The 12,489-nt window shown below is 64.6% G+C and overlaps 8 non-coding genes across 8 annotated transcripts; 4 read left to right on the top strand and 4 right to left on the bottom strand.

Annotated features, from left to right (window-relative positions):
- Nucleotides 1-1,599: 1,599 nt before the first annotated feature.
- TRNAN-GUU (transfer RNA asparagine (anticodon GUU)) lies at nucleotides 1,600-1,673 on the bottom strand. Its single transcript has one exon. It is a non-coding gene; the product is annotated as a tRNA-Asn (tRNA).
- A 315-nt stretch (nucleotides 1,674-1,988) lies between these two features.
- TRNAL-CAG (transfer RNA leucine (anticodon CAG)) lies at nucleotides 1,989-2,071 on the top strand. The gene has a single exon. It is a non-coding gene; the product is annotated as a tRNA-Leu (tRNA).
- Nucleotides 2,072-4,702: 2,631 nt separating this feature from the next.
- On the bottom strand, nucleotides 4,703-4,776 carry TRNAN-GUU (transfer RNA asparagine (anticodon GUU)). The gene has a single exon. It is a non-coding gene; the product is annotated as a tRNA-Asn (tRNA).
- Nucleotides 4,777-5,091: 315 nt separating this feature from the next.
- On the top strand, nucleotides 5,092-5,174 carry TRNAL-CAG (transfer RNA leucine (anticodon CAG)). Its single transcript has one exon. It is a non-coding gene; the product is annotated as a tRNA-Leu (tRNA).
- A 2,631-nt stretch (nucleotides 5,175-7,805) lies between these two features.
- TRNAN-GUU (transfer RNA asparagine (anticodon GUU)) lies at nucleotides 7,806-7,879 on the bottom strand. Its single transcript has one exon. It is a non-coding gene; the product is annotated as a tRNA-Asn (tRNA).
- Nucleotides 7,880-8,194: 315 nt separating this feature from the next.
- Nucleotides 8,195-8,277, top strand: TRNAL-CAG (transfer RNA leucine (anticodon CAG)). The gene has a single exon. It is a non-coding gene; the product is annotated as a tRNA-Leu (tRNA).
- A 2,629-nt stretch (nucleotides 8,278-10,906) lies between these two features.
- Nucleotides 10,907-10,980, bottom strand: TRNAN-GUU (transfer RNA asparagine (anticodon GUU)). Its single transcript has one exon. It is a non-coding gene; the product is annotated as a tRNA-Asn (tRNA).
- A 315-nt stretch (nucleotides 10,981-11,295) lies between these two features.
- On the top strand, nucleotides 11,296-11,378 carry TRNAL-CAG (transfer RNA leucine (anticodon CAG)). Its single transcript has one exon. It is a non-coding gene; the product is annotated as a tRNA-Leu (tRNA).
- Nucleotides 11,379-12,489: the final 1,111 nt, after the last annotated feature.

The following is a 12,489-nucleotide window of genomic DNA, read 5'->3' as shown; positions in this document are numbered from 1 at the left end:
CCCATGCATTTCTCTGGGGCGTTGGAGACACCGCGTCAACCCGATGCATTTCTGTGGGGCCTTGGGGACACCAGGTCAACCCTATGCAGTTCTTTGGGGATTTCCTGCCACCAGGCCTACCCCGCGCATTTCTGTGGGGACTTGGAAACACCAGGCCAACCCCATGCCTTTCTATGGGGCGTTGGAGGCACCGGGTCAACCCTATGCATTTGTATGGGGACTTCCAGGCACCAGGTTCATCCCCCGTGCATTCCTCTGGGGACTTCCTGGCACCAAGTCAACCCCTTCGTTCCTTTGGGGACTTGGAGAGACGACTTCTACCCCATTCAAGCCTGCGGGGACTTTCAGACACCAGGCCTACCCCAGGCATTCCTATGGGGACTTGTCAGCAAACAAGTCGACCCCATTGCTTGCTATCGGGACTGCCAGACACCAGGTCTACCCTGTTTTGAAGTGCAGGGTTGGCTTCTGGGACACCAGGTCAACCCCATCGATGTGTGCGGGAGGGAGAGGCTGGCGAGTGGGAGGGGAGCTCCCTGTCTCAGAGCCTCGCTGCCTGCCTGCCCTCTGCGTGGGCAAATCACCCGCCAGGCGCCAGGTCGACCCGGGCCTGGAAAAGAGAGGGAAGGGGAGAACGGCCTGACCCTCCGCTTGCAAGGGTCCCCTGACCGCCTCCCCCACCTTGTGCCAGCCTCCGGGAGAGGCTCTGCTTGCCGCGGGCATGGTGGCGCCCCCGCCACTCCCGGAGGAGCTGGCAGTCGGGTGGGGTGCCGCGTTCAGAGACGAAAGCTTGTGGCAAGGGCTGACTTTCAATAGATCGCAGCGAGGGAGCTTCTCTGCTACGTACGAAACCCTGAATCAGGTCGTCTACGAATGATTTAGCACCAGGGTCCCCATGAACAAGCCGGGCTCTGTCTTGCCCAGGTCCGTTGAGCAAGCAGCCGGCAGCTGGGGAGGGAAGAGCTGGCTGCTCTCAGAAGCCACCTGCCCTGTGACTCCAGTGCCACGTCACGAGGCGCTCAGGACCCGGACTGTGAATCTCACGTCTGAACACACGGGTCCGTCCGGAGTCACGGAAAGGCCTCGGGCCTTCCTTTTCTGCCCCACCCCCAAAATCGACACGCGCTAGGTGGCCTGGGGGGTGCCCAATCTGGACGCAAAAGGTTCAGCGAAGGAGTCTGGAAGGCACGCAGGCCAGGCAGCTGGAACCAAATGAGAAAGGTCCCCCCGGCTTGCCCAAATGGGGGAGGAGGGCCATCCGGCGGAAGAGCATGCGATGAATCTTGAGTGGGTGGCCACCAAGACATATCGGAGAGGCCCTTGCGCTGCCCCGTCCCAAGGTGGGTTTGGGAAAGTAGGCTTTGGGCAGAAGAGCAGGCCGGTTTCAGAGGCGGCTCTTGTGGCGGGGATCGCTGCTCAGCGTTGCGTGGTTGGGCACCCCGACACGTTAAGTGTCGAAATCCTTGGAGCGCACAGAGGCAAAAGGAGCCTCGGAGTCCCGAGGCCGCTCGGCGCAACGCAGGAAGTGAGACGCACCGGGGCCGGAAAAAGCTCTCCCTGCCTACTCCAAAAGGGGGCTGGGCAGGGCACGCCAAGCACCGTCCCTGGGTGGGCTCGAACCACCAACCTTCCGGTTAACAGCCGAACGCGCTGGCCCATTGCGCCACAGAGACGAGGCAGGCCAAGCCTGCGCCCCGCTCGTCTCCTTCTCTGTCCGCCGAGCGCCCCACCAGGCTGTGCAGCGAAGCATATGCCCCGGGGCCCCTCCTGGGCTCTGCCCAGCGAGGAAGAGGCTGCTGGGTTGCCCCTGGCAGAGGCAATTCCTCTCCAGGCAGCCCCCGGTTGCTGGCGGGCCTCCTGGCTTCCTCAAGAGACCTCATGGCCGCTGGGGCACTCTCCGCCCGGGCTCGGGGGTGCAAGGAACCCAGCGCGCGGGCCCGGGAAGAGGGTGCTGGGCTGAAGGGCGCGGCCAGGGCCCGCCCCTGCGTGTCAGGATGGCCGAGCGGTCGAAGGCGCTGCGTTCAGGTCGCAGTCTCCCCTGGAGGCGTGGGTTCGAGTCCCACTCCTGACAGCAGCCCCTTCTTTTCCCTGCGAGGCTCCCTCCCTGCCTGCACAGCTGTTGCTCTTGCAGTGGAGAAGGACACAGCAGCTTCCCCCAAGAGGCTGCAAGCTTCCCAGATGCCCAAGGCGGGAGGCGCGGCTCCCAGGCTGCGCTGGCTCTGCGCGGGATTGCCCGTGGGCACTACCCTCGGCAGGACGGCTCCTTTTTGCTGCCAACCCGGTTTGGCAATCTTGAGCATATCCAGCTGCGCAGGCCACCCCTTGGTGCCTGCCGCCCGCTACTCCCTCCCGGAGACTCCGGGAAGTGTGTGCCCACCCCCGGGGCCCTGCCCTAGGTGGCTGGGGGCGGCCGGGCCCGGCAGGCACTTGCCCCTGCACTCGGGCTTAACTGTGAGCTCAGCGAATGGAGTGGATGGAGCCACCTGCGAGTCCACCCGCAAGCCTGTGGTCTGCTGCTGCCCTGTGGGGCCTGCCTGAGGTGCCTGGGGACCGCAGGGCCTAGCAGGCAGCTGGCGCCGGGCACTGGGGATGCCTGAAGTGAGGAGCGTCTCCCGCAGCCAGGCCTAGGCCTGCTGGCACTTCTCCCTGGAGCTGGGCCCTGCAGGTAGCTGAATGGCTGGGTAGAGGCCGCGGGGCAGAAGGCTGGGATCTGGAGCCAATGTTGGGCAGGGAGAGCCAGGGAAGAGTGCGGGGGGGGGTGGGGTGAGGGGGGATGCGGGGCAGGGGTGAGGATGGAGACTGAAGCCTGGCAGGGGGCACTTTTGGGAGGCTTAAGCCCCTGGTGGTTGTGTGGGTGCTCCGAGTGTCGTTGCCCGACTGCACCCTGGGGAGTTGACTGGGTGGGAAAGGCTTGGCGGCAGGAATTGTGGGCGCCAGGTCAACCCTACGCATTTCTCTGGGGCCATGGAGACAGCAGGTCAACCCCATGCAATTGTAGGGGGATTTCCAGGCCCCAGGCCAACCCCATGCATTTCTCTGGGGCGTTGGAGACAGCAGGGCAACCCTATGCAATTGTAGGGGGACTTCCAGGCCCCAGGCCAATCCCATGCATTTCTCTGGGGCGTTGGAGACACCGCGTCAACCCGATGCATTTCTGTGGGGCCTTGGGGACACCAGGTCAACCCTATGCAGTTCTTTGGGGATTTCCTGCCACCAGGCCTACCCCGCGCATTTCTGCGGGGACTTGGAAACACCAGGCCAACCCCATGCCTTTCTATGGGGCGTTGGAGGCACCGGGTCAACCCTATGCATTTGTATGGGGACTTCCAGGCACCAGGTTCATCCCCCGTGCATTCCTCTGGGGACTTCCTGGCACCAAGTCAACCCCTTCGTTCCTTTGGGGACTTGGAGAGACGACTTCTACCCCATTCAAGCCTGCGGGGACTTTCAGACACCAGGCCTACCCCAGGCATTCCTATGGGGACTTGTCAGCAAACAAGTCGACCCCATTGCTTGCTATCGGGACTGCCAGACACCAGGTCTACCCTGTTTTGAAGTGCAGGGTTGGCTTCTGGGACACCAGGTCAACCCCATCGATGTGTGCGGGAGGGAGAGGCTGGCGAGTGGGAGGGGAGCTCCCTGTCTCAGAGCCTCGCTGCCTGCCTGCCCTCTGCGTGGGCAAATCACCCGCCAGGCGCCAGGTCGACCCGGGCCTGGAAAAGAGAGGGAAGGGGAGAACGGCCTGACCCTCCGCTTGCAAGGGTCCCCTGACCGCCTCCCCCACCTTGTGCCAGCCTCCGGGAGAGGCTCTGCTTGCCGCGGGCATGGTGGCGCCCCCGCCACTCCCGGAGGAGCTGGCAGTCGGGTGGGGTGCCGCGTTCAGAGACGAAAGCTTGTGGCAAGGGCTGACTTTCAATAGATCGCAGCGAGGGAGCTTCTCTGCTACGTACGAAACCCTGAATCAGGTCGTCTACGAATGATTTAGCACCAGGGTCCCCATGAACAAGCCGGGCTCTGTCTTGCCCAGGTCCGTTGAGCAAGCAGCCGGCAGCTGGGGAGGGAAGAGCTGGCTGCTCTCAGAAGCCACCTGCCCTGTGACTCCAGTGCCACGTCACGAGGCGCTCAGGACCCGGACTGTGAATCTCACGTCTGAACACACGGGTCCGTCCGGAGTCACGGAAAGGCCTCGGGCCTTCCTTTTCTGCCCCACCCCCAAAATCGACACGCGCTTGGTGGCCTGGGGGGTGCCCAATCTGGACGCAAAAGGTTCAGCGAAGGAGTCTGGAAGGCACGCAGGCCAGGCAGCTGGAACCAAATGAGAAAGGTCCCCCCGGCTTGCCCAAATGGGGGAGGAGGGCCATCCGGCGGAAGAGCATGCGATGAATCTTGAGTGGGTGGCCGCCAAGACATATCGGAGAGGCCCTTGCGCTGCCCCGTCCCAAGGTGGGTTTGGGAAAGTAGGCTTTGGGCAGAAGAGCAGGCCGGTTTCAGAGGCGGCTCTTGTGGCGGGGATCGCTGCTCAGCGTTGCGTGGTTGGGCACCCCGACACGTTAAGTGTCGAAATCCTTGGAGCGCACAGAGGCAAAAGGAGCCTCGGAGTCCCGAGGCCGCTCGGCGCAACGCAGGAAGTGAGACGCACCGGGGCCGGAAAAAGCTCTCCCTGCCTACTCCAAAAGGGGGCTGGGCAGGGCACGCCAAGCACCGTCCCTGGGTGGGCTCGAACCACCAACCTTCCGGTTAACAGCCGAACGCGCTGGCCCATTGCGCCACAGAGACGAGGCAGGCCAAGCCTGCGCCCCGCTCGTCTCCTTCTCTGTCCGCCGAGCGCCCCACCAGGCTGTGCAGCGAAGCATATGCCCCGGGGCCCCTCCTGGGCTCTGCCCAGCGAGGAAGAGGCTGCTGGGTTGCCCCTGGCAGAGGCAATTCCTCTCCAGGCAGCCCCCGGTTGCTGGCGGGCCTCCTGGCTTCCTCAAGAGACCTCATGGCCGCTGGGGCACTCTCCGCCCGGGCTCGGGGGTGCAAGGAACCCAGCGCGCGGGCCCGGGAAGAGGGTGCTGGGCTGAAGGGCGCGGCCAGGGCCCGCCCCTGCGTGTCAGGATGGCCGAGCGGTCGAAGGCGCTGCGTTCAGGTCGCAGTCTCCCCTGGAGGCGTGGGTTCGAGTCCCACTCCTGACAGCAGCCCCTTCTTTTCCCTGCGAGGCTCCCTCCCTGCCTGCACAGCTGTTGCTCTTGCAGTGGAGAAGGACACAGCAGCTTCCCCCAAGAGGCTGCAAGCTTCCCAGATGCCCAAGGCGGGAGGCGCGGCTCCCAGGCTGCGCTGGCTCTGCGCGGGATTGCCCGTGGGCACTACCCTCGGCAGGACGGCTCCTTTTTGCTGCCAACCCGGTTTGGCAATCTTGAGCATATCCAGCTGCGCAGGCCACCCCTTGGTGCCTGCCGCCCGCTACTCCCTCCCGGAGACTCCGGGAAGTGTGTGCCCACCCCCGGGGCCCTGCCCTAGGTGGCTGGGGGCGGCCGGGCCCGGCAGGCACTTGCCCCTGCACTCGGGCTTAACTGTGAGCTCAGCGAATGGAGTGGATGGAGCCACCTGCGAGTCCACCCGCAAGCCTGTGGTCTGCTGCTGCCCTGTGGGGCCTGCCTGAGGTGCCTGGGGACCGCAGGGCCTAGCAGGCAGCTGGCGCCGGGCACTGGGGATGCCTGAAGTGAGGAGCGTCTCCCGCAGCCAGGCCTAGGCCTGCTGGCACTTCTCCCTGGAGCTGGGCCCTGCAGGTAGCTGAATGGCTGGGTAGAGGCCGCGGGGCAGAAGGCTGGGATCTGGAGCCAATGTTGGGCAGGGAGAGCCAGGGAAGAGTGCGGGGGGGGGTGGGGTGAGGGGGGATGCGGGGCAGGGGTGAGGATGGAGACTGAAGCCTGGCAGGGGGCACTTTTGGGAGGCTTAAGCCCCTGGTGGTTGTGTGGGTGCTCCGAGTGTCGTTGCCCGACTGCACCCTGGGGAGTTGACTGGGTGGGAAAGGCTTGGCGGCAGGAATTGTGGGCGCCAGGTCAACCCTACGCATTTCTCTGGGGCCATGGAGACAGCAGGTCAACCCCATGCAATTGTAGGGGGATTTCCAGGCCCCAGGCCAACCCCATGCATTTCTCTGGGGCGTTGGAGACAGCAGGGCAACCCTATGCAATTGTAGGGGGACTTCCAGGCCCCAGGCCAATCCCATGCATTTCTCTGGGGCGTTGGAGACACCGCGTCAACCCGATGCATTTCTGTGGGGCCTTGGGGACACCAGGTCAACCCTATGCAGTTCTTTGGGGATTTCCTGCCACCAGGCCTACCCCGCGCATTTCTGCGGGGACTTGGAAACACCAGGCCAACCCCATGCCTTTCTATGGGGCGTTGGAGGCACCGGGTCAACCCTATGCATTTGTATGGGGACTTCCAGGCACCAGGTTCATCCCCCGTGCATTCCTCTGGGGACTTCCTGGCACCAAGTCAACCCCTTCGTTCCTTTGGGGACTTGGAGAGACGACTTCTACCCCATTCAAGCCTGCGGGGACTTTCAGACACCAGGCCTACCCCAGGCATTCCTATGGGGACTTGTCAGCAAACAAGTCGACCCCATTGCTTGCTATCGGGACTGCCAGACACCAGGTCTACCCTGTTTTGAAGTGCAGGGTTGGCTTCTGGGACACCAGGTCAACCCCATCGATGTGTGCGGGAGGGAGAGGCTGGCGAGTGGGAGGGGAGCTCCCTGTCTCAGAGCCTCGCTGCCTGCCTGCCCTCTGCGTGGGCAAATCACCCGCCAGGCGCCAGGTCGACCCGGGCCTGGAAAAGAGAGGGAAGGGGAGAACGGCCTGACCCTCCGCTTGCAAGGGTCCCCTGACCGCCTCCCCCACCTTGTGCCAGCCTCCGGGAGAGGCTCTGCTTGCCGCGGGCATGGTGGCGCCCCCGCCACTCCCGGAGGAGCTGGCAGTCGGGTGGGGTGCCGCGTTCAGAGACGAAAGCTTGTGGCAAGGGCTGACTTTCAATAGATCGCAGCGAGGGAGCTTCTCTGCTACGTACGAAACCCTGAATCAGGTCGTCTACGAATGATTTAGCACCAGGGTCCCCATGAACAAGCCGGGCTCTGTCTTGCCCAGGTCCGTTGAGCAAGCAGCCGGCAGCTGGGGAGGGAAGAGCTGGCTGCTCTCAGAAGCCACCTGCCCTGTGACTCCAGTGCCACGTCACGAGGCGCTCAGGACCCGGACTGTGAATCTCACGTCTGAACACACGGGTCCGTCCGGAGTCACGGAAAGGCCTCGGGCCTTCCTTTTCTGCCCCACCCCCAAAATCGACACGCGCTAGGTGGCCTGGGGGGTGCCCAATCTGGACGCAAAAGGTTCAGCGAAGGAGTCTGGAAGGCACGCAGGCCAGGCAGCTGGAACCAAATGAGAAAGGTCCCCCCGGCTTGCCCAAATGGGGGAGGAGGGCCATCCGGCGGAAGAGCATGCGATGAATCTTGAGTGGGTGGCCGCCAAGACATATCGGAGAGGCCCTTGCGCTGCCCCGTCCCAAGGTGGGTTTGGGAAAGTAGGCTTTGGGCAGAAGAGCAGGCCGGTTTCAGAGGCGGCTCTTGTGGCGGGGATCGCTGCTCAGCGTTGCGTGGTTGGGCACCCCGACACGTTAAGTGTCGAAATCCTTGGAGCGCACAGAGGCAAAAGGAGCCTCGGAGTCCCGAGGCCGCTCGGCGCAACGCAGGAAGTGAGACGCACCGGGGCCGGAAAAAGCTCTCCCTGCCTACTCCAAAAGGGGGCTGGGCAGGGCACGCCAAGCACCGTCCCTGGGTGGGCTCGAACCACCAACCTTCCGGTTAACAGCCGAACGCGCTGGCCCATTGCGCCACAGAGACGAGGCAGGCCAAGCCTGCGCCCCGCTCGTCTCCTTCTCTGTCCGCCGAGCGCCCCACCAGGCTGTGCAGCGAAGCATATGCCCCGGGGCCCCTCCTGGGCTCTGCCCAGCGAGGAAGAGGCTGCTGGGTTGCCCCTGGCAGAGGCAATTCCTCTCCAGGCAGCCCCCGGTTGCTGGCGGGCCTCCTGGCTTCCTCAAGAGACCTCATGGCCGCTGGGGCACTCTCCGCCCGGGCTCGGGGGTGCAAGGAACCCAGCGCGTGGGCCCGGGAAGAGGGTGCTGGGCTGAAGGGCGCGGCCAGGGCCCGCCCCTGCGTGTCAGGATGGCCGAGCGGTCGAAGGCGCTGCGTTCAGGTTGCAGTCTCCCCTGGAGGCGTGGGTTCGAGTCCCACTCCTGACAGCAGCCCCTTCTTTTCCCTGCGAGGCTCCCTCCCTGCCTGCACAGCTGTTGCTCTTGCAGTGGAGAAGGACACAGCAGCTTCCCCCAAGAGGCTGCAAGCTTCCCAGATGCCCAAGGCGGGAGGCGCGGCTCCCAGGCTGCGCTGGCTCTGCGCGGGATTGCCCGTGGGCACTACCCTCGGCAGGACGGCTCCTTTTTGCTGCCAACCCGGTTTGGCAATCTTGAGCATATCCAGCTGCGCAGGCCACCCCTTGGTGCCTGCCGCCCGCTACTCCCTCCCGGAGACTCCGGGAAGTGTGTGCCCACCCCCGGGGCCCTGCCCTAGGTGGCTGGGGGCGGCCGGGCCCGGCAGGCACTTGCCCCTGCACTCGGGCTTAACTGTGAGCTCAGCGAATGGAGTGGATGGAGCCACCTGCGAGTCCACCCGCAAGCCTGTGGTCTGCTGCTGCCCTGTGGGGCCTGCCTGAGGTGCCTGGGGACCGCAGGGCCTAGCAGGCAGCTGGCGCCGGGCACTGGGGATGCCTGAAGTGAGGAGCGTCTCCCGCAGCCAGGCCTAGGCCTGCTGGCACTTCTCCCTGGAGCTGGGCCCTGCAGGTAGCTGAATGGCTGGGTAGAGGCCGCGGGGCAGAAGGCTGGGATCTGGAGCCAATGTTGGGCAGGGAGAGCCAGGGAAGAGTGCGGGGGGGGGGGGTGAGGGGGGATGCGGGGCAGGGGTGAGGATGGAGACTGAAGCCTGGCAGGGGGCACTTTTGGGAGGCTTAAGCCCCTGGTGGTTGTGTGGGTGCTCCGAGTGTCGTTGCCCGACTGCACCCTGGGGAGTTGACTGGGTGGGAAAGGCTTGGCGGCAGGAATTGTGGGCGCCAGGTCAACCCTACGCATTTCTCTGGGGCCATGGAGACAGCAGGTCAACCCCATGCAATTGTAGGGGGATTTCCAGGCCCCAGGCCAACCCCATGCATTTCTCTGGGGCGTTGGAGACAGCAGGGCAACCCTATGCAATTGTAGGGGGACTTCCAGGCCCCAGGCCAATCCCATGCATTTCTCTGGGGCGTTGGAGACACCGCGTCAACCCGATGCATTTCTGTGGGGCCTTGGGGACACCAGGTCAACCCTATGAAGTTCTTTGGGGATTTCCTGCCACCAGGCCTACCCCGCGCATTTCTGTGGGGACTTGGAAACACCAGGCCAACCCCATGCCTTTCTATGGGGCGTTGGAGGCACCGGGTCAACCCTATGCATTTGTATGGGGACTTCCAGGCACCAGGTTCATCCCCCGTGCATTCCTCTGGGGACTTCCTGGCACCAAGTCAACCCCTTCGTTCCTTTGGGGACTTGGAGAGACGACTTCTACCCCATTCAAGCCTGCGGGGACTTTCAGACACCAGGCCTACCCCAGGCATTCCTATGGGGACTTGTCAGCAAACAAGTCGACCCCATTGCTTGCTATCGGGACTGCCAGACACCAGGTCTACCCTGTTTTGAAGTGCAGGGTTGGCTTCTGGGACACCAGGTCAACCCCATCGATGTGTGCGGGAGGGAGAGGCTGGCGAGTGGGAGGGGAGCTCCCTGTCTCAGAGCCTCGCTGCCTGCCTGCCCTCTGCGTGGGCAAATCACCCGCCAGGCGCCAGGTCGACCCGGGCCTGGAAAAGAGAGGGAAGGGGAGAACGGCCTGACCCTCCGCTTGCAAGGGTCCCCTGACCGCCTCCCCCACCTTGTGCCAGCCTCCGGGAGAGGCTCTGCTTGCCGCGGGCATGGTGGCGCCCCCGCCACTCCCGGAGGAGCTGGCAGTCGGGTGGGGTGCCGCGTTCAGAGACGAAAGCTTGTGGCAAGGGCTGACTTTCAATAGATCGCAGCGAGGGAGCTTCTCTGCTACGTACGAAACCCTGAATCAGGTCGTCTACGAATGATTTAGCACCAGGGTCCCCATGAACAAGCCGGGCTCTGTCTTGCCCAGGTCCGTCGAGCAAGCAGCCGGCAGCTGGGGAGGGAAGAGCTGGCTGCTCTCAGAAGCCACCTGCCCTGTGACTCCAGTGCCACGTCACGGGGCGCTCAGGACCCGGACTGTGAATCTCACGTCTGAACACACGGGTCCGTCCGGAGTCACGGAAAGGCCTCGGGCCTTCCTTTTCTGCCCCACCCCCAAAATCGACACGCGCTTGGTGGCCTGGGGGGTGCCCAATCTGGACGCAAAAGGTTCAGCGAAGGAGTCTGGAAGGCACGCAGGCCAGGCAGCTGGAACCAAATGAGAAAGGTCCCCCCGGCTTGCCCAAATGGGGGAGGAGGGCCACCCGGCGGAAGAGCATGCGATGAATCTTGAGTGGGTGGCCGCCAAGACATATCGGAGAGGCCCTTGCGCTGCCCCGTCCCAAGGTGGGTTTGGGAAAGTAGGCTTTGGGCAGAAGAGCAGGCCGGTTTCAGAGGCGGCTCTTGTGGCGGGGATCGCTGCTCAGCGTTGCGTGGTTGGGCACCCCGACACGTTAAGTGTCGAAATCCTTGGAGCGCACAGAGGCAAAAGGAGCCTCGGAGTCCCGAGGCCGCTCGGCGCAACGCAGGAAGTGAGACGCACCGGGGCCGGAAAAAGCTCTCCCTGCCTACTCCAAAAGGGGGCTGGGCAGGGCACGCCAAGCACCGTCCCTGGGTGGGCTCGAACCACCAACCTTCCGGTTAACAGCCGAACGCGCTGGCCCATTGCGCCACAGAGACGAGGCAGGCCAAGCCTGCGCCCCGCTCGTCTCCTTCTCTGTCCGCCGAGCGCCCCACCAGGCTGTGCAGCGAAGCATATGCCCCGGGGCCCCTCCTGGGCTCTGCCCAGCGAGGAAGAGGCTGCTGGGTTGCCCCTGGCAGAGGCAATTCCTCTCCAGGCAGCCCCCGGTTGCTGGCGGGCCTCCTGGCTTCCTCAAGAGACCTCATGGCCGCTGGGGCACTCTCCGCCCGGGCTCGGGGGTGCAAGGAACCCAGCGCGCGGGCCCGGGAAGAGGGTGCTGGGCTGAAGGGCGCGGCCAGGGCCCGCCCCTGCGTGTCAGGATGGCCGAGCGGTCGAAGGCGCTGCGTTCAGGTCGCAGTCTCCCCTGGAGGCGTGGGTTCGAGTCCCACTCCTGACAGCAGCCCCTTCTTTTCCCTGCGAGGCTCCCTCCCTGCCTGCACAGCTGTTGCTCTTGCAGTGGAGAAGGACACAGCAGCTTCCCCCAAGAGGCTGCAAGCTTCCCAGATGCCCAAGGCGGGAGGCGCGGCTCCCAGGCTGCGCTGGCTCTGCGCGGGATTGCCCGTGGGCACTACCCTCGGCAGGACGGCTCCTTTTTGCTGCCAACCCGGTTTGGCAATCTTGAGCATATCCAGCTGCGCAGGCCACCCCTTGGTGCCTGCCGCCCGCTACTCCCTCCCGGAGACTCCGGGAAGTGTGTGCCCACCCCCGGGGCCCTGCCCTAGGTGGCTGGGGGCGGCCGGGCCCGGCAGGCACTTGCCCCTGCACTCGGGCTTAACTGTGAGCTCAGCGAATGGAGTGGATGGAGCCACCTGCGAGTCCACCCGCAAGCCTGTGGTCTGCTGCTGCCCTGTGGGGCCTGCCTGAGGTGCCTGGGGACCGCAGGGCCTAGCAGGCAGCTGGCGCCGGGCACTGGGGATGCCTGAAGTGAGGAGCGTCTCCCGCAGCCAGGCCTAGGCCTGCTGGCACTTCTCCCTGGAGCTGGGCCCTGCAGGTAGCTGAATGGCTGGGTAGAGGCCGCGGGGCAGAAGGCTGGGATCTGGAGCCAATGTTGGGCAGGGAGAGCCAGGGAAGAGTGCGGGGGGGGGGGGTGAGGGGGGATGCGGGGCAGGGGTGAGGATGGAGACTGAAGCCTGGCAGGGGGCACTTTTGGGAGGCTTAAGCCCCTGGTGGTTGTGTGGGTGCTCCGAGTGTCGTTGCCCGACTGCACCCTGGGGAGTTGACTGGGTGGGAAAGGCTTGGCGGCAGGAATTGTGGGCGCCAGGTCAACCCTACGCATTTCTCTGGGGCCATGGAGACAGCAGGTCAACCCCATGCAATTGTAGGGGGATTTCCAGGCCCCAGGCCAACCCCATGCATTTCTCTGGGGCGTTGGAGACAGCAGGGCAACCCTATGCAATTGTAGGGGGACTTCCAGGCCCCAGGCCAATCCCATGCATTTCTCTGGGGCGTTGGAGACACCGCGTCAACCCGATGCATTTCTGTGGGGCCTTGGGGACACCAGGTCAACC

This window comes from Alligator mississippiensis, chromosome 15 (assembly GCF_030867095.1).
Source record: "Alligator mississippiensis isolate rAllMis1 chromosome 15, rAllMis1, whole genome shotgun sequence".
NCBI classification, from domain to species: domain Eukaryota; kingdom Metazoa; phylum Chordata; order Crocodylia; family Alligatoridae; genus Alligator; species Alligator mississippiensis.
The sequence above is the reverse complement of the archived record's forward strand: the minus strand, read 5'-3'. Positions and strand labels throughout refer to the sequence as shown.